The 20,189-nt window shown below is 36.7% G+C and overlaps 1 pseudogene; it reads right to left on the bottom strand.

Moving 5' to 3' along the window:
• Positions 1-9,664: 9,664 nt before the first annotated feature.
• On the bottom strand, positions 9,665-14,818 carry LOC139863690 (probable disease resistance protein At5g66900; annotated as a pseudogene).
• Positions 14,819-20,189: the final 5,371 nt, after the last annotated feature.

The following is a 20,189-nucleotide window of genomic DNA, read 5'->3' as shown; positions in this document are numbered from 1 at the left end:
AGCTTATTAATTTTTGTGAACAAAATAAATAACCTTAAACCTTGTACACTTAAATAATTAAACTTGGATAATTAAGGAACTATTTAAGCTAATCTAAAGTACAAGGATTAAACTTGGGGGAAATTACCCTTTTGTCCTCCTAATTTTCGGCCCAAAGGAACCCCATCACCTCCTCATTAACCGAACTTGTTCCCAAAGTAATTCCTAATTAAACCCTAATTCTAGAATTATCTAAACCCTCCTATAAATAGAGACCTAGACTATAGCTAATCTTGTACCAAAACACATTCACAAATCTCTCTCTCAAATCTCTCTCCCTCTCCCTATATTCGGCCAAGAACCGAAAACCACCACCACCCCCATCGAAAATCATCAACATCATCAAGATCTTCAAGTAATCTTCAAATTGTTCATTGTGTTCTTCGCGTTCTTCAAAGATCTTCAAGGTGTTCTTTGATCATCAAGGGTTTTGATCTTCATCTTCAAAGATCTTGTTAGTCTTCATTAATCTTCATCAAGGTAAAAACCCTAGATCGAAAACTCTTAAATCTTACATTTGATTCATGTTTATAATCATAATTAATCATGCATGATCTTAACATCTATATTGTTTATGTAAAAATAAAATAAAATATGCATATACATATACATACATACGGCTACATGTATAAAAAAAGGTTTTGTTTAGATCTTAAAAACCCTAAGAATTCACTAAGATTGTGTTAGGGTAGTTATATTTGGAAAGTAGATACACATTACATATATATGTATTTACTAATAAAAAAAAAATATATATATATATATATATATATATATATATATATATATATATAAATATATACATATATATACACGATTACATATATATAAAAAAATAAATAAAAATAGTATATATATATATACATATAAACGATGTATATACATATATACACACACACACACACACACACACATATATATATATATATATATATATATATATATATATATATATATATATATATATATATATATATAATACTTAAACCCTAATTAAACTAACCCTAATTTAATAAAATCCTAATATTACCTAAACCCTAAAATATTAAATAAACTCAAATCATTACCTAATCATTACTTCACTACACCCTAAACCTAATAATACTATTAAACATTTATCACATAAACCCTAATCATTTAATACTACTTTAATTTATTAAACCTAATTAATTAATAAAACCCTAATACTACTTATACTATATTACTAATACTACTTAACACTTATACACTTATACTACTACTTAACACTTATACTATTACTAATACTTATAATATACTACTTATAGTATAATACACGATTACAATAGTCAATCACGATAACGTGTGATTACTCGAATGTCAATGCTACGTAAGGCATAGGGTGATCCTTGGTACCACTATGGGACGCTTGTGGATTACGAATGCCAAACTTAGATTTTGGTCAAGAAATCTGGGCCAACCAGTAACAATTGGTCATTCTGGTGACTCGGCTGTGGAATAGATGTTTGAGTATGGTGCACAATGTCAAACCCGACTATAGTAATCATACACTTAGTTATCTTCACACTTAATAGGTGGTAGACTTATTAAGGACAACTCACTAGTGTTCAACGCTAACTTACTAAAAGTGGAAACTTACTAAAGGTGGAAACTTACTAAATGTGGAAACATACTAAGAATGGAAACTTAGTAAAACGAATTATACTTAAAACACTTGCATACTTAAACTTAAATTTGGGCAAAACACTTAACTACTCTTAAATGTCATTAGCTTGACTTTCTGCTCATCCATCCAAACTTCCTATTCCGAGGAATAACGATCTTTCTCCTACTTACTAAGGTGAACTCATAGCCCCACTCTTTATTGCTAGCAACTTATTTAACTTTTTGGGGTGAGACACATGCTATTTTTACTTTTTACGATTTAGACACAAGTACCAACTGTTAAACTATGCTATACCCGGCTATGTCCGACTAAGTCCCTACATTGATATTTTTAATTACTCGTTAAATGCATTCTTAATTATTGGGGGTAGGCCTATCGGGAGTAACATCCCCGATACGTTTGACCAAGTCATTGTATTACTTAATAATGAAATTAAACCGACAAGTATAGACACAACTTGTCATTGGGGCAAACTTTGAATGTTTAGTCTAAATATCACGAATTGGCATAACTTTTTGATCCCTGCGAGATCAACTTTATAAACTAAATCTTGTGGTCTAAAACAACGGTCAAACTTATTTGTTAAACCTATGAACTTCACTCAACCTTTTTTGGTTGACACTTTAGCATGTTTGTCTCAGGTGCTGATTGATCAAGCTTATTTACTTACTGCTTATGTGATGTTACTTGGACTTAGGATCAAGAGATATCGCATTTATTATTCTTGCATTTGAAACAATTACTTTATTGTAATTTCCATTATTGTAACAACATTCATTTTTCGCTGCATACTCAATAAAGTTTATTCTTATCATTTAGTATTGTTCTCGTATATTATAATATGTTGGTTTATTTGATATTAATGTCACATTCACCCAGGCCCTAATTGGGGGTGTGATACATTGTCCCAACACCTATAACCCATGTCATCCAATCCATACCCGACAAAAGTACACTTTCTTGATTTAGCTTCAAGCTTGTCTTTGTCAATGTCTTTGGTTTTCACATACACATTACAACCGAAAACCCTTAAGTGAGCCAAACTCACCTTTTTACCGGTCCACTCTTCCTCTGGAATTCAAAACTCTAACGGTGTTGAGGGTCCTCTATTAATTAAATAAGCAGCCGTGTTCACGGCATCTGCCCAAAACATCTTTGGTAGACCCGCATGTAACCGCATACTCCTAGCCCGCTCATTGAGCGTCTGGTTCATGCGTTCGGCAACCCCATTGTGTTGTGGTGTTTCTGAAACAGTTTTCAACATACTAATACCATGTTCCGCACAATAGTCTTTAAATTCTTTACTGCTGTATTCTCATCCATTATCATATTTCAAGCACTTAACTTTCAAGTTAGTCTCGTTTTCAACAGCAGCTCTCCACACTTTAAAATTAGAAAACACATTAGATTTAACTTTGAGAAAGTAAACCCATACCTTTCTAGTGGAGTCATCAATGAAGGTGACATAGTAGCGGGAACCACCATGCGACTCAACCGTTGTAGGTCCATAGACATCGGAATGAACAAGTTCAAGCTTTTCCTTCTTTGGCGCAAATCACGATTTCCCGAATGATACCTTCTTTTGTTTCCCTATAGTACATGGCTCAGAAAACCCGATATCCACTTTCTTCAAACCCGGAATCTTCCCATTAGAAACTAGCAACTTCATCCCCTTCTCACTCATATGCCCTAATCTTCGGTGCCATAGAGTAGAATTGGCCCCTACATTACTTGTCACATTAACCTCATCATCATCGAATACCTCGACCATGTATAAAGTTCCCCTTTTATGTCCCAAAACCACGACTTGACCATCCTTTTGAACACGCCACTTGCGATCACCGAAGGTAGTATGATTACCTTCTTCATCCAATTGACCTATAGAGATAAGCTTCCTTTTCAAATCTGGAATATACCTCACATTTTTCAAAGTCTAATTGGAACCATTGGATGTCTTCAATGTCACATCTTCAATGCCTCTTATGTCTAAGCGTTTGTCATCCGCCAATCTCACCTTCCCCTGATACGCCTTAAAATTCTTCATCATCTCCTTACTAGGATTAGGATGGAATGATGCGCCCGGATCCATGATCCAAGCTTCAACCAAATTTTCAACACAACACACCAAAGAGTCATCCGTATCCTCGGAAGTGAAGTTCACCCTAGCTTTATCCACCTTTAGATTCTTACATTGAGTGCTAAAGTGACCCTTTTGATTGCAATTCCAACAAACCGCAGATTCTCGGTCCTTAGAGTTATACCTATTTTTGAATTTCTTACCCTTCTTCGTACCCTTATCGTTCTTCCTGCCCCTGTCGGTATTTAAGAGCGACCCCGATGATTCTCCGGAATTCCTCCTACGAGTTTTTTCCCCTAGAATCAAATCCTTAATCCCCTCAAGCTTGAGCTTAGTGGTTCCTGTGGAACTACTAACTGTAGTAACTGTACTCGACCAACTTTCAGGCAAAGACGAAAGAAAAATCAGTGTCTGAAGTTCATCATCAAACACAATCTCCACCGAGGCCAATCTTGTAATGAGATTGTTAAAATCATTGATATGATCTGCAGCACACGCACCTTCTTTCATATTTTTGTTGAACAATTGACGCATGAGAAAAACCTTATTAGCAGCGTTAGGTTTTTCATACATGTTTGTAAGTGCCTTTAAGCACCCAAACGTAGTCTTCTCGTTAATAACGTTGTAAGTAACGTTTTTTGCAAGAGACATCCTAACCGCCCCTAAAGCTTGGCGATCTAGGAGATCCCAATCTTCTTGTTTAACGCTATCAGGCTTCTTCTCTTCAAGTGGTAAGTGTAATTTTTTCTGGTACAAATAGTCTTCTGTTTGCATCTTCCCAAATCCAAAATCTTTCCCATCGAACCGATCAATCCTAAACTTTCCTTCGTCCCCCATCGTGCCCGATACGAACCTTGTGCTCTAGATACCAGTTGTTAGGAATTTATGGACCCAACAACGACCACCAATCTAAAGATTGTGATCCTACAAACGACAAACGGACAGAATAACAACAAGAAAAGTAAATGATACAAGATATTACGTGGTTATATGCAATCGGTGTGATTGCTTTAGTCCACGGCTAACTAGAGAGCTTTTTTTTTATTGATTTTTCATGCTTAGGGTTACAGATTACAATAGGTATATTTATAGTGCTAATCAAAATTAGGAAACAAATCGAATAACTTGCTGGCTATGCACGTCATCGCGTTTCACGATGACCTATCGCGATCCGCGACCAACTGTAACAAAACGCGACAAAACAACTTCAAACGTTACACCTTCAGACACCTCGTTCTGTCACATCTGTCGCGTTTGAGGCTAGTGTACCGCGTCCTTTGTTGTCGCGTTTGGCGACAGAACAAGCCAAAATGCGACAGCCCTATTTCTTTTGTTTTGATCTTCTTTGTAACTATCTAACAACCCTAACTTTGTTACCATCTCTTCCCTCGTTCAAGCTTGTTTATGGATTTGTAACCTTGTTTCTCCCTCCTTCGGCCACTAACATCGCACTAGTGTCTTGGACTTCTTTTTAGTTCCCTTTGTTTTCTTTGACAACAACATTTTTTCCAGCTAATCTTCCTTATCGTGCCGCCATTTTCGTGACCTTTAATGAAGGTTAGTTGGGTTTAAGTTGTTCACCTGTTTGGTTTCTCTTCGGGGTCCCCCTCTTCTATTTTCCATCCAGTTCCTTTTGTTTCGCCCGAATCTTGTCAAAGTTTCTCTGAGCTCCGGTTGGGCAACATTCTCTCGCTTTATGGTATTTTTTTTTGCTTCTTCTTGGTAGATCTGGGTTAGATCGTGCCTCTGCTTAAGTTAGCAGCCAGACCGGAGATTTGTTTTCTTGTCGGAGTTTTATTTTCTAGTACAATCCTTTCTTTTGGACATGCGGCCGAGTGCACTATTGGAAATCTGATTTTAGAGGGTGGTAGTGGTTGGTGATTTTAGGCTTCCGTCTTCGGTTATTTTTTGGTGTGAGTTGGTGTCGTGGATATGGGGTTTTCCGTCCGACCTTTTTGGTCGTGGGTGCTTGTGTCTTCAAATTGGAGGTTTCATTGATTAAAAATCTGAGTGACGTTCTCTTGCCTTGGGTGCGGTTGTGAAAGTATTTTTGTTGGTCTTCTGAGTTTTTTGCTTTTATTAATCCGGCGTCTGCGGTGAGCAATAGCGGTTTCGGTTTTATTGTTGTTTGTTTATTTTGATGTATTGTTAGTGTAGTCGTTACTTAAGTCTTCATTACTTATAGCCTTAGTTGTACCTTGCTTACTAGATTTTACGTGTTTTTCATCCCGGTGGTGAAACCGTTTGGTTTGGTTTGGCTACGGCTCGTTATTGGATTCTTGTGTATCGGTTACATTTATTGATCATCGGATCCATTCTAATGTTATTGTTATTTTAAAGGATAGAGTAACGGGTGGAGTAGTAGTTGGCTTGCGGATCATATAGAAAATTTATATTGGTGATGGTGTTATGGGGTGCCATGAAGGATTTTGAAGGGTATAGTAGTGATCCGGAATTGTGATGGAAGAAATGTTTGTAGTGGTGTAAAAATGTCTATAGTGGTAATATAGTGTGATGGGGAGTAGGTCCCACTATTTTTTTTAGATATTTTATTATTGCTTTTATTTAATTACCCCTAAATACTAAAACTCATGAAGGATTTTGTAGTTTCAATTGTTAGGATTGTAGCTTTGACTTTGCGTTCACACTGTAATCGGCCCCTCACCTTTGCCTCAATTTACACAACGATCCCTCAACTTTACATTTTCTCAGGGGTAAAAAATGTAAATATACAATTTTATTAAAATAAAAGGAACAAATTTCACCCGAATTTTGGAGCATACCATTTTGGCTTGCATTCAAGTATTCACAAGCTTCTTTGTAACCCCTAAGTTCTTCAAAAATATGTCTTGATAATTTTCTACCTTCCGGCCATAAATGTCTGCCTCGTTTCAATCGCTACGCCTTACGGTAAGATCTTCTTCATTCCATATGGCGTTGAATTGTTTGCACGCCTTATCGATATGACTCCATTTTCCGGTTGATTGTTCGTCTCCTCGTTCCTACCTACAATCATTATCGTTGAACTTGTCACGTACCATAGCCCAAAAGACCCCCCTTTTGGTGAAATACCATGAACCGTATCATGTGATGCATCAATCCAACACATTGCCAACCAAACTCCTTTTGATGTGCACAAATTTTTGTTTTGAGGTTCTTTCACAACTCCTTTTTCTTTTTTCCTATGATACATTCTTATTCGTATTGCATTTGCTGCATTTCTTCACGAATTTCTTCTAATTATTCATCTTGTACAAGTGGTTATTGTTGTTGTTGTTGTTGTTGTTGTGTAAATTGTTGCCCAAAAGGATTTTGAAACGGCATAGATTGTGTTCATTGTGAAAATCTTGAAGAAGATTTTGTGGAGTGAAATTGCCAAAAGGATTTGTTGGTCGATTATCCCGAATATTTTGTGGAGAATTTGAAGACGAACCGGACATATTTGGTGACCCGAAATTGTATAAATTAGAAGAATCAAAATCGCTAGAATTGAGAAATTGATTTGGGTTTGACGTGTTTATAGAATTGTAGAGAGAAAGTATAGAAATTGAATGGAGGAGTAGGAGTTATGTGTATAAAAAATGGATGAATGTATTGTTTTTTATAGATAAAAATAGTTAAAATTTATTAATTTTAAGTTAAAGCATGACACTCTTAGTCTTTACTATACCTGTCAAATGGGTCGAGATTGGTCGGGTTGGGTCAAAGATCAAATGGGTTTGGGTCGAAACGGGTCATGGGTCGAAATGGGTCAGAATTAAAATGGGTCGAACGGGTTGGGTCGAGACCCGGGTCGGGTCGGGTCAAGACCGGATCGGTTGGGTCGGGCTAGTCAAATTGCTCTTAATTGTATTTTTTGATGTGTCTCTTCCGAACACACGCCTTTTTAGGACCCCGTTTTTTATGTATTTTTTTGACCTCGTTTTTTGCAACGAAAACACTCGTCGAAAACGCGCCTTGAAAAAGGCGCGTCAAAAACACACGTAAAGACGGGCGTCGAAAAACGCGCAGAAATCGCAAGACGAAAAACGCGCCGAAATCGCAGGTCGAAAAACGCTCTGAAATCGCAGGTCGAAAAACGCGCCAAAATCGTAGGCCGAAACCGGGAGCCGATACGGGCACCGAAACCGGACGCTGAAACCGGGAGCCGAAAACGGGGTCCGAAACCGAGGGCCGAAACCGGGCACCGAAAACGGGGTGCCGAAACCGAGAGTCGAAACAGGGTGCCTGAAACCGCGCGCTGAAAACGGGTGGCGAAAATGGGCGCCGAAACAGGGTCCGAAAACCGGGGGCCGAAAACGCGCGCCGAAAACGGGGTGCCGAAACCGGGCGCCAAAAACAGGGTCCAAAAACGGAGGCCGAAACCGGGGGCTGAAACCGGGTGTCGAAAACGGGGTCCAAAAACGGGGGCCGAAAAAGGGGCCCGAAACCGGGGGCCTAAAACGGGCACCGAAACCGGCGCCGGAAACGGGGCGTCGAAACCAGGGGCCGAAAACGGGCCCCGAAACCAGGCGCTGAAACCGGGCGCCGAAACCGGGTTCCAAAAATGGGGGCCGAAAACGGGGCCCTAAACCGAGGGCCGAAACCGGGCGCTGAAACAGGGCGCCGAAACCGGGTCACGAAACCGCGTGCCGAAAACGCGTGCCGAAACCGGGCATCGAAAACGGGTTCCGAAAACGGAGGTCCGAAACCGGGGGCCGAAACCGGGCGCTGAAACAGGGCCCCGAAACCGGGGGCCGAAAACAGGAGGCCAAAAACGCCCGCCGAAAACGGGCGTTGAAAACGGTTCCAAAAACGGGGGCCGAAACCGGGGGCCGAAACTGGGCGTCGAAAACGGGGTCCAAAAACGGGGGCCGAAACCGGACGCCGAAACCGGGCGCCGAAAATGGGGGCCGAAAACTGGGAGCTAAAAACGCGTGCCGAAAACGAGGTCGAAACCAAGTGTCGAAAACTCGCGTCGAATAACGCGCGTCGAACTCGCGCTCTGAAATCAAATCTTTTGAATTAAACCCATTTGGACCCATTTGGGTCCTTAAGTAATTTTCTATAATGTAGTTGGACCCATTTGGGTCTTGGAGTAATTTTTGATATTATTTGCTTGGACCCATTTGGGTCTTCAAGTAAACACAATCAACCCATTTTTTAAGCTTTGGGTCTTATTTGCCAGGTCTAGTCTTTACCCATTTTTTAATTTTCCAACGGCTCGAATATACAGCCAATCATGTATCACCACGTGACCCAAAATGCCATCTTCCATATCCTTTCATGGAATTCATCGTGCCCGATGTTACTTCTCCATGACACCATGTTATTGGCCTAATTGTGGCGTGACAGTGGTGATTTGGTGGTCTTCGCGCTGCGTTGAAGGTCTTTAACCCACTTCATTCTATGGTTCGCGACTTCGCGTCCAAATTAAATTAAAAATAAATTTTTATTTTCAAGTTCACCTAACGGTAGCCACTCAACCACCACAGCAACAGCCAGTCAGCCGTCGCAAGTTTGAATTAGTTCCCTACTGTGTTGTCTTCGTCGGGTTAACAATCTTCGGCCACTTTCAACATGTATGTAATCTTCTCCTTTCACCTTCATCATGAATAATACAATTTTGATGTTTATATAAGTTTTTGCATACCAACGGTTTGCTTTTATGTCTCTATGAGTGTCTATAAAGTATAAACGTATTATAAAAATTTGAATTCTAGGATCAGCATGCACAGTTAAACACTCTGGTCTTTGTTGAAGACTCACTGCTTATGAGGTGTTTGTGAAATTGATTACTCGTTTTGCCACTTTGACCCGAGCTGACCGATGTGAATTATTGTTTAAATCGCATATGAGTTCCAAGATATAAGATTAAACCGTAATGCGACTTTTGCTTATCACATATTCATATAGTTGATAGTACCTTTAACAATGACAACCAGATAGGCAGATAGTCACACTTAACGTTACATCATTATCCTTATCATGATACACCTCATGAAACTGTAACAATAACCATTTCTTATATCGCAAAACAGAAAGGCAAATTTGACTCTAGTTATTATTACACATCAATTGACAAAACAGATATTTGACAAACAGTTTTGAGCCCACAAAAAAGCAAGATCAATATTACAACTGTGTGATTATCTTAAAGCTTCCAAGTCTGTCGTCTTCAACAAGGTTTATCTTCACATTAGAGAGATCACTCAATATAAGATCCCACCACAAATATGACGTCTCTTCGTCGCAAATAACATCTAGCTTCGACAGTTTGCTAAGTGACTCCGGTATAGATTGCAACCCTCGACAACCGCACATCTTAATGTAAGGCCGCTTAGCTGACCAATTTGTTCAGGCAGTACTTTAATATTCAAACAGTCAGATATGTCAAACAACTCCGGATTACGGAGGTGTTCAATTGATTCTGGTAACTTTTCCAATTTTTTGCAGGTATGAAGCCTTAAGGTTTGAAGTTTTTTCAGTCTCCCTAATTGTTCAGGAAGAGCATCCAACTCATGGCAGTTGGTGATTGTTAGCTTTTGGAGATGAGAGAAACTGCATAGTTGTTCTGGTAGTTTTTTAAGATCATAACAACGATCGATTTCGAGTTCCTAATTGTTCAGGAAGATCATAACAAAGGTAAGTTTTTGTAGATTCTTCAATGAGAAGATGACTTAAATAGAAGAGAAGACTGTAATGTGTTCAAATCTGATTGTTTTTATGTTGTATAAAGAACCTAAAACTTGAAGATTGTGTACGTGAGTAGGATAAGCTCCATAGCCTGTGATGATCAAAACCTTTAGTTGGCTCATTCTCTAGATGAACTTGGGCAGGGTGTAATTCTCGCTCCTTATTTTCTATTTCAGTACTTTAACATTCGGTGCGTTTATATCATGCCACGTAGAGTTGAATGTTTCGTCTGTTAGTTAAAGAATGTGGTAAGGTAAATAAGGAGAGGATGCTTATGTTCTTCAGGTTAAGCATAGAAGTTAACGAAGAAACTAAACCTGTTGTAATGGACATTAAACAGATGGCGACGGATTGTTCTCTTTGTTTAGTCCACCATTCGGGAAAGATATTTTTCTTGATTTCCTCAAAAAGTCGTTTTCTGTTTGCTTCATCTCCTTGGGCGCTTTGGTATATGGCTAATTCTCTGAGTAAATCATGTTGTGTGACATGATGCTCGCTATCATACGCGTCTAGTTCGGCCACATGTTTCCTTAAGATCATATAAGGGTTGTTTGATCAATGGAGAAATAAGGTTAGAAAAGACGCAAGAGGGAGACGAGTCGGTCGAGGCTTTGAAAGGTTGAATCGGTCAATATAGGGTGGACGGACAATGACCAACGTTGACCTTTAAATAACATATTAATCAAACATACATATTTTACACATAAATAATTTTAAAATAAATAGTTAACATAATAATAAGATGATGTGGTATTAGTATGAGTTGTAATCCTTTGAATCCAAAAATTTGTTTGAAATCCAACGAACCAATAAGAGCGTGACATGTGCCGCGACAATCACATGTGATTGAAAAAAAATTCAAAAAAAATTCAAAAAAAATTTGAAAAAAATTTTAATTTTTTTTTTAAATTTAGCATGTCAAATCCAATCACATGTGATTGTAAAACACAATTACATGTGATTCTGCATGTCAAATCCAATCACATGTGATTGAAAAAAAAAAATTCAATTTTTTTTCCCACAAGAAAATTTCAACCGGAAACAAACTTTAATTCGGTGATTTGATCAAGTTTGTCAGCGTTTCGTGATCATATCTTCAAAATTTCAGACTTTAATTCGGTGATTTGATCAAATTTTAATCAAAAACTTGGTGTTTAAAGGTTTTAGCACAAACTTACTGAAATTCGTCATTTTACTAAAAAAAAAAAAATTCAATCACATGTGATTGGATTTGACAGGCAGAATCACATGTGATTGAGTTTTACAATCACATGTGCTTGGCATGCAGAATCACATGTGATTTACTGCATGTCAAATCCAATCACATGTGATTGGAAAAAAAAATTAGGAAAAAAAAATTCGAAAAAAATGTTTTTAAAAAAAATTTAAAAAAAAAATTTTAATTTTTTTTTCAATCACATGTGATTATCGCGCCACGTGTCGCACTTTGATTGGTCCCTTGGATTTCAACTTAAAAGTTGGTTTCATTTAAATATTCCTCTAGTTTAAATATATATTGATTTTTTATAATCTTTTGTTTAGTTATAGTGTATTATTAATTATAAGGGATGCTTCCGAAGTGGATATTATTTCCACTTAATGTTTAAATGAGTTTGGGATTTTCTTTTTAACTAGAGCAAGACCAGACAAAAACTCAACTTTTGACCAGTGTTGACCGATTTTGACTTGACTTTTAGTGTGAACCGACTTATTAAGGTTTTAGCGAAATGGGACGGACTAGTCACCAAACCGATGCAACCGTCGTTTGCAACAAACCTCCCAGAGTACCTTGTTGGAATAAGATTGATAAGATTTCGCATTGCCTGCTCAAAAAGGTATTCACTAGCATCGTCCACGTCAAGATTGTACAACTCCGCCCACATATCCATAAGAACAGTGTCTGGAATTCGATGATCTTCAGGAAACGAACCGAGGTCCATGAAACATTTCTTCGCAATCGGCATCTCATCCAATGTATCAACGCTGGCCTCGAGGCAATGCAGGATACGTTCATCCATGGGCGGAACATTGCGGAGACGGGGCGGGGCACCCGCCCCAGCTGGATATTCTTTTTTTTTTAAATTTACACTAAAAAAATAATAAATTTACTAAACACTAAGGTTTTTTTTAGTGTTCGCCCCAGCTGTCATTGAAAAATTTAATAAAATTTTAAACCCGCCCCATCTGTGGTCGGGTTCAAGTTTCGCCACTGCGTTCATCTGACTGCAAAACGGATCGACCTTGAGACCGTTTCTTAAGAGTGGTTCTCAACTTATTCACAGGTTGCCTACAGAACGATGCACCGAATACAATTAGGGCCAACGGAAACCCCTTGCAAAATTTGACCATCTGCATACAGAACCATATATAATATTATCTTCAGTATACACAAGTGAACTATTAGTTTTGAGGGATTAAGTAAATATTTTCATTTACCTCGTGCACGACATCCTCTGGCACACGAACTGCAGTTCCATCAGTTGGAAATGCGTGTTTGCAAAGAAGATTCTTTGCATCCTCTTCATTTAACAAGGTCAACTCATAAGTGGAATGAAAACTTTTAAACTGGAACCTTGATGCGACTAGAATTTTGTATCTATGTATTTGGAACTTAAGACTCTGAATAAGAGATTCTGATTCAGACCAGACATCATCCATCATCCAGGACCAGCAGCATTTTTCCCGACCCTATCTTTTGCTTCATCAGATTCTCGATTTGATTTTTGGCGTCTTCTTCAGATTTGAAGACATGATCGTTCTCTCCATAATGTTTAAATATGTTCTGAGCGATGACCTTAAGGCTGGACTCTCGTGACACAGTAACATAAAGGATATTTTCGCCAAATGTGTCTGTCAACATACAAGTAAGAGCAGACTGAAATATAAGTTGTAACCAGACATGAATAATCTAACAAAAACACTGAATTGGTGAGTACTTTATGTTGTCACAATTTTCTGCTCATAACTAAGTGTGTGTTTGATAGATAGAGTGATCAAGCATTGAATGGTTCAAAATCTGAATAATTCAAAGGTTCTTGTTGGACTTGGTTCTGACTCACATTAAACAATAAACTGTTTGATAATCATTTTGAATGAATGAACTTTTTGAATGATAAAATCAATGTATTAACCTTATACATGAATAATTAGAACTATAGAAGAATATAATTATTTGATAAGTGTTTTGAACATACTTTTCGGAGGATATTGAAGGAAATAGAGGAGTTAGAATGGTTAACTCTGAATGCAGCAAAGAACGTTAAATGGTTGAGCATCATTTATCATTCAAATGTCACAAACAAACGCACCGAAAGTTAAACGTTCAACATTCAACCGTACTGAACCATTCATTTAAGAGACAATTAAATTCACCCTAAAAGAGAAAGAGGAATTAAGTTCACTCAACAACAATGTGCACTAAAGAGGAACAATAGGATGCAAAACTGAAGAATTATTCTAGGAGCTTAAACTCATGTGAATAGCAAACATTATATAGAGTTGTGTGCATCATAGAAATACCTTTAATTATGTCATCATGACAAAACTTCTTGGCCAAAGTAGTCTTCCCACATCCTCCTGGAGCTGTAATCAGCAACGTCTGGATGTCGTCCTAGAGCAATCTGTACTTCAATTCTTTAACATGCCCATCCAATCCAACAATATGTTCTGGAAGCCCAGGAACATTGCACCAACCTAATAGCCTTTTGGTACTATTACTTGGTAACTTGTTTTTCATGCCTAGAATCTCTATTAAACTCTCCATACCAGTGATAGTCATGTCTGCCTGTACGTGTATCTGAAAGAACCTCACAAGCTGGTTATCTAGGATTTTCAGCTTTATGGTGTAATAACGTCTAGCACGCAGATTAAGAAATTTAATCCTAGAACACTTGCGAACTAGCTCCGTCGCATCTTTTAGATAAGATGTTAATGTATCTTCTTCTTCAGGACAGTTCAACACTTTCCTCAGCTCCAAAATCTTGTAAAACTTCGGCTGGATACTTTCTAAGGTAGTTTTAAGATTTTTTAGTTCGGATTTGAATTTGGTAATTAGTGAAGGCTGTTGTATTACTACTTTCAGTAACTCACTAAAGACGGCACCTAAAGCAGCTCCTCCAACAAGCTCGACAGCCATCTTCAAACACACAAATTAAGCAATACTCTACTTGCAAGTATTTGAGGTTAAGTTTTTGATGATTTTTTTAGTTTCTTAAAATAAAAAAAAAATTTTAAAAGAGGATTTGAAGAAGATGCTTTTCTTTTAAATAATTCAGTTGACTTTGGATATGGTAAGGGGAATTAAGTACATGGGAGGAAATCAGCTTGCAACTTCTAGGAGACCAAGATGGTTGCACTTGTTGCGCGACCTAATCCAACACCTTACGGTACGAGCTAATGAAAGTCATAAGGTTTGGTTTTTATTAATGTTTCAGATTTTAGATATTTTCAAAAGGTTCAAAGCCTTATCAATACATTTGTGTTTTTTGTTTCCTTAGAGATACACTGTTATATCCTTTGCAATTCAGGAAAGCACCAAGTTCGTTAAGAGGGATATCCAAATAATAAGTCAAATATTTTAAAATCAACCCATTATTAAACTTTAGCAGACAAATAATAAGCAACATAGTGAATTGTGATCACTGATCTCTCATTTTATTTGTGTATCATATTTAAACATGTATAAGTAACTTATTATTAGTTTCTGGTTAATCTAGAAGTATGATTGCTTAAAATGTCTTTTATTCTATGAAAATGTTGCCACACAATTTGATACTCATTTGGATATTCCTTTTTTTATTATATTTTATTAAATAAATTATAAATTAGTTTTTCAATAGAAAATGACTTGGCCAGTTGGCTCACCTTGATGTGTACCAGTCATATTGACTGCATATGATCTGAGTCTACCTTTTATCGTGTTGACCATACTTAGTCATCGATCAAGTTGTTTCTTTTTATAACTGCCAAACCAAACCCCCTTTCATTCTAAAAGGTCCAATGGGTTATTGTTAATAACCAATTGGGTATTTAGGTTTATTAAATATTACTCCTCCGTCCCAAATAAGTGTCATGTTTGACTTATCCAGGTCAATCTTTTGATATTTTGACTTTAAATATTTTTATTTGTGTTATATAATATTTCATGAAAAAATATATGAATAGATTTGATTTTAAAATGTGTTTTCATTGATATAACTTTTATCAAATATTATATAACACAAATAACAATATTTGAAGTCAAACTTTCAAAAGAAAAATCACGAAAAGTCAAACAAGACATTTATTTTAAGACGGATGGAGTATCTTATTAAGGACAACAGGTCCAACAGATTTAGGAAACCGAAGTTAATTGCGTAATTGATTTCATTAAACTCAAATGAAATGTTACAATCATTTATACAACTATACAAGCTCAATTAGAGCGTCTAACGGAAAATTAACTAACTAATCGTCCTAATTAGCAAAAGACTGCTTAAACGAATTTTGGCGGCAAACTCCGTTACATTATGTTATCCGGCTAGAACAAAAATTACAATTCCTTCCCTATAGTTTATAATATTACATTTTTGACCCTAAACTTGTAATTTTGAATATTATTTTATATCCTCCCCTCAACTTGAAAGGTCTTCATAACCCAACTCGGTAGAGAGATGAAGGTGTTGATTTCGACACAAAGTTTTGGTCATAATGTATGCCAGTTGCAATTGGGTAGGTATGTATGCAGTTTGTAAAAAAACATCTTGCACTTTGTCTCAAATAAAATGACTATCAGTATCCAAATGCTTTGTTCTTTCATGAAAGCATGGATTTGCAGTTATTTGTTGAGTTGCTTTGCTGTCACAGAAAAGTGTGATTGGCAACTTCAATATGTAGATCCTTCAATAAGTAATCTAACCAAACTAACTCACAAGTTGTTGTAGCCATGCTTTTATATTCAACTTTTGTGGTAGACCTGAACACTGTCACTTGCTTCTTTGTTTTTCAGGATACCAAGAAATGAACTAAAAAGCCACAATAACCATTTAATGACTTTCTGGTCATTAAATATGCCCAATCTGCATCTGAAAAGCTAGCCACTTTGAGATCAGGTTGTACCGGTAAAACAAGCCTTTTTAAATAGTACCCTTCAGATATCTCAATAAGTAAATAGCAGTCTGCGTATGCAGATCTTTTAGGTCTGAAATGAACTGACTTAAGTGTTGAACTACAAATGAGATATCTATTCTAGTCATAGGCAAATATAATAACTTTCCAACTAATCTTCTGTAAGAATCTGGTTATTAGATAATTTTTCCTTTATCCAAAGCTAATTTCAAGTACTGTGGTAAAAGAGTTGATGTAGGTTTAGTGGCAGTCAATCGTGCATGCAATAAGAAATCTAAAATGTACTTTTTTGGTGTAAGTTTTGCACAATTTAATGCCAAGGAAATATCTTGCTAAACCAAGATCCTTAATGGTGAACTTATCATCCAAGGCTTGTTTAACTTTGCATATCATCTTCTGAATTTCCATATTCCTTTATAATTACGACAAATAAAGTATAATCATGCTTTGACTAGGTAAAACCAAGTAAAACCATATATTTATTTAAATCATGATTCCATTGTCTTGAAGCTTGTTTCAACCCATATAGTGACTTTTAGAGTTTACAAACTTGACAATGCAATGCCTTTTTGTACCCTTGTGGTTGCTTCATATAAATCCCTTACGGGAATTGAACCCGTGTCTTAGACATGAAAAGACGATGTCCTATTACCGCTCGGAATGCAAATAGCAAGGCGCTGTGCTGTGTGAATGAGTGATATGGGGAGAAGGAAGAAATTCTTGTATTTTTATGTAAAGGATCTAGTAGGTTGGGTAGGTTGGATCATATCTTCTAGCGACCGTGCAGTTGGCCATGCACTCTCGCGTCGTGTAATGTCGTATGTATGAATCTACTCATCTACATATCCATGAAGGAATGCATTGTTAATATCTAATTGATGCAACTGCCATCCTTTTGCAGTTACTATGGCTATAAGAACTCTAACAATGGTTGCCTTTGCTACTGGTGAAAAAGTGTGTTTCTTTTTTATTAGAACCTCTAACCACCAATTTTGCGTTTATTCGTTTAATAGAACCATTTGGTTTATATTTCGTTTTAAACCCCCATTTTAAGGAAGTAGTTTTGCGAGTAGAAGGCAACTCTGTCAGTTCTCATGTTTCATTATTTCCAAGTGCAGTCAACTCTTTGTTTATTGCTTCCACCTATCTTGGATTAAGCGCGGCTTCTGCAGATGATGAGGGTTCAAAGGCTGATAATACATGGAAGAGTGAAACCACATAATCCTTTGGATAATCCCTGAAATCCTGTTGTTGAACAAAAGGGTAATTTGGATTGGTAGATACATTATTTGTTGTACTATGTGGTTGAATGAAGTCCTTCAACCATGTGGGTGATGTATGTACTCTGCCAGACCTTCTTGGTGGGTCTACAGTAGGAATAGTTTGATCATATCAAACTTCAGTGATTGTTGGAACTGCTCCTTCATTAAATTATTATTCATCTTCTCAAGAAAAACTAGGCATTGGCAGATCATATTGTGTAGTGTCGACAGGTATGACTGATTGCTTAAATGGAAACACATCTTCTTTGAACACCACATCTCTGCTGTAAATGACTTCTTTTGTATCCAAAGTATACAACTTGTAAGCATTTTTCTCTTGGGGATATCCTATTAATACACATCTGGTTCCTCTTGCTTCAAACTTATCTTGATAGGGTTTAGGCACATTAGCATAACATAGACAACCAATTATTCTACGGTTGTCATAAGTGGGTGCTTTTTTTGTGTAATACTTCATAAAGTGTCTTCCAATCCAGCACTTCATAGGCATTTTTTTTATCAAATATATGGCACTCAATACACAATCACCTCAGAATTCATTGGGCAAATTAGCATGCCATTTCAATGCCCTTACCGTGTCAAGAAAGTATATGTGCTTGCGTTCAACTCTCTCATTTTACTGGAGTGTATACACTATAGATCTCTAATGTACTATGCCCTTTTCTTATAGTTGTATACATGTCTTATTCACTATTTCAGTACCATTGTAAGACCTTAGGTATTTAGGTTTAGTGTCAAAATGGGTAATACCATGCCTCATAAGAAGCCCCAATGGGAGGTTTTATCATTCCATATTCAGGAATTCAGCTTGGTCTACATGCCCATATGGATTGATGAATCAGGACCTGTTTTGCGGTTCAGGTTTCCGCTCAAAAGCGCGTGTGTGTGGAAAATGATCTATTGGGTGGCTTCTATCCCCGTCAGTGATTCCAAACCTTGCGTTTAACAAAAAACATATTGAAAGAAGTGAGACAAGATAACACTAATGGTATCCTTTGTATGTAACAAATATGTCTGGTACATCTACTATGATTATCAACAATTGTGAAAAATAGTGTGATCCATTTAAAGCTGCAAGTTCACATGGTCCTCATAAGTCAATAGGGATTAAATGAAACGATGGTGTTGCTCTAGTTTGACTAACATAAAATAGGAGTCTATGAGATTTAGCAAGAAGACACGTATCTCACATAATATCAACCACATTTGTTTTACTACAATATTTTACATGAATGAGCTTAGACACAAAAGAATGCCCTAATATGAAATGAAAAGATTCAACAGGTATGTCTAAAGACTTATTAACAACATCATTGTTTACAAAATAAGACACATCAACGAAAGGTTTAGAAGGAACAGTTGTGGCAGAATTGCAGATGTAAAGTTTGTTAAATCCTTCTTCAGCAGATGTAAAATGATAATGAGAAAACTGGGTTTAAGAAGCTTTCCAACTGATAAAAGATATATGAAAATCAGGAATATAAAATAAGTTAGAGAGTGTCAAATTGGGTGTGATTTGAATATTCCCAACTTTAGTGACTCATTTACTATTTTCATATGGTAATTTGACTCTTATTGGTCTGTTTAAGCATCTAATGGTTTGAAATAGATTAATGTTATGTAATATGTGATCTGAAGCATCAATATCAACAATCCAATCTTTCTCATAATTGAATTCATTGTGTTTATCAGTTAAAACTTTAACTCGGCATGGAAGATATACCTTCATATGTTTTGGAATTACTTGAATTATCAGTTGGGCCTTTGCCTTTGAAGATTCTCGTAATCTCTTAACAAACTGTATTAACTAATTTTTGATTCAGATCCATTCTCTCACTGTTAATCAAATTCTCATTTTCAATATTAAAAGGTGTATCTTTGTGCATGTATGGTTCAAAGTCTGCAGTAGCATGTGCAGCTAAATCTACATGTTTCTTTGCCTTTTCCTTTGTACCAGTCTCAATCTCTGATAACGAACGTATTAGCACAGTCAATTGACTCACTTTGTAACCGAATCGAATAATCGGATCAAAAATGGAGAATTTGGGGATTTAGAGTTATTACGCTCCATAGCTCTGGCATCATAAGAAACGAAAGTTAATTGCGCAATTGATTTCATAAAACTTAAATGAAACGTGTTACAATCATTTATACAAGCTCAATTGGAACGTCTAACAGAAAATTAACTAACTAATCGTTCTAATTAGCAAGTGATTACTTAAAACAATTTTGGCGGCAAAATCCGTTACATTCTGTTATTACTTATGTGACGATCGCTCCAAATCCATATGGACGAATACGTCATTCATCGATTTCATTGCGAGGTATTTGACCTATATATGATACGTTTTATAAACATTGCATT

Source organism: Rutidosis leptorrhynchoides, chromosome 8, assembly GCF_046630445.1.
Source record: "Rutidosis leptorrhynchoides isolate AG116_Rl617_1_P2 chromosome 8, CSIRO_AGI_Rlap_v1, whole genome shotgun sequence".
Lineage (NCBI taxonomy): Eukaryota > Viridiplantae > Streptophyta > Magnoliopsida > Asterales > Asteraceae > Rutidosis > Rutidosis leptorrhynchoides.
Note: the sequence above shows the minus strand (reverse complement) of the source record. Positions and strands in the feature narration are given on the sequence as shown.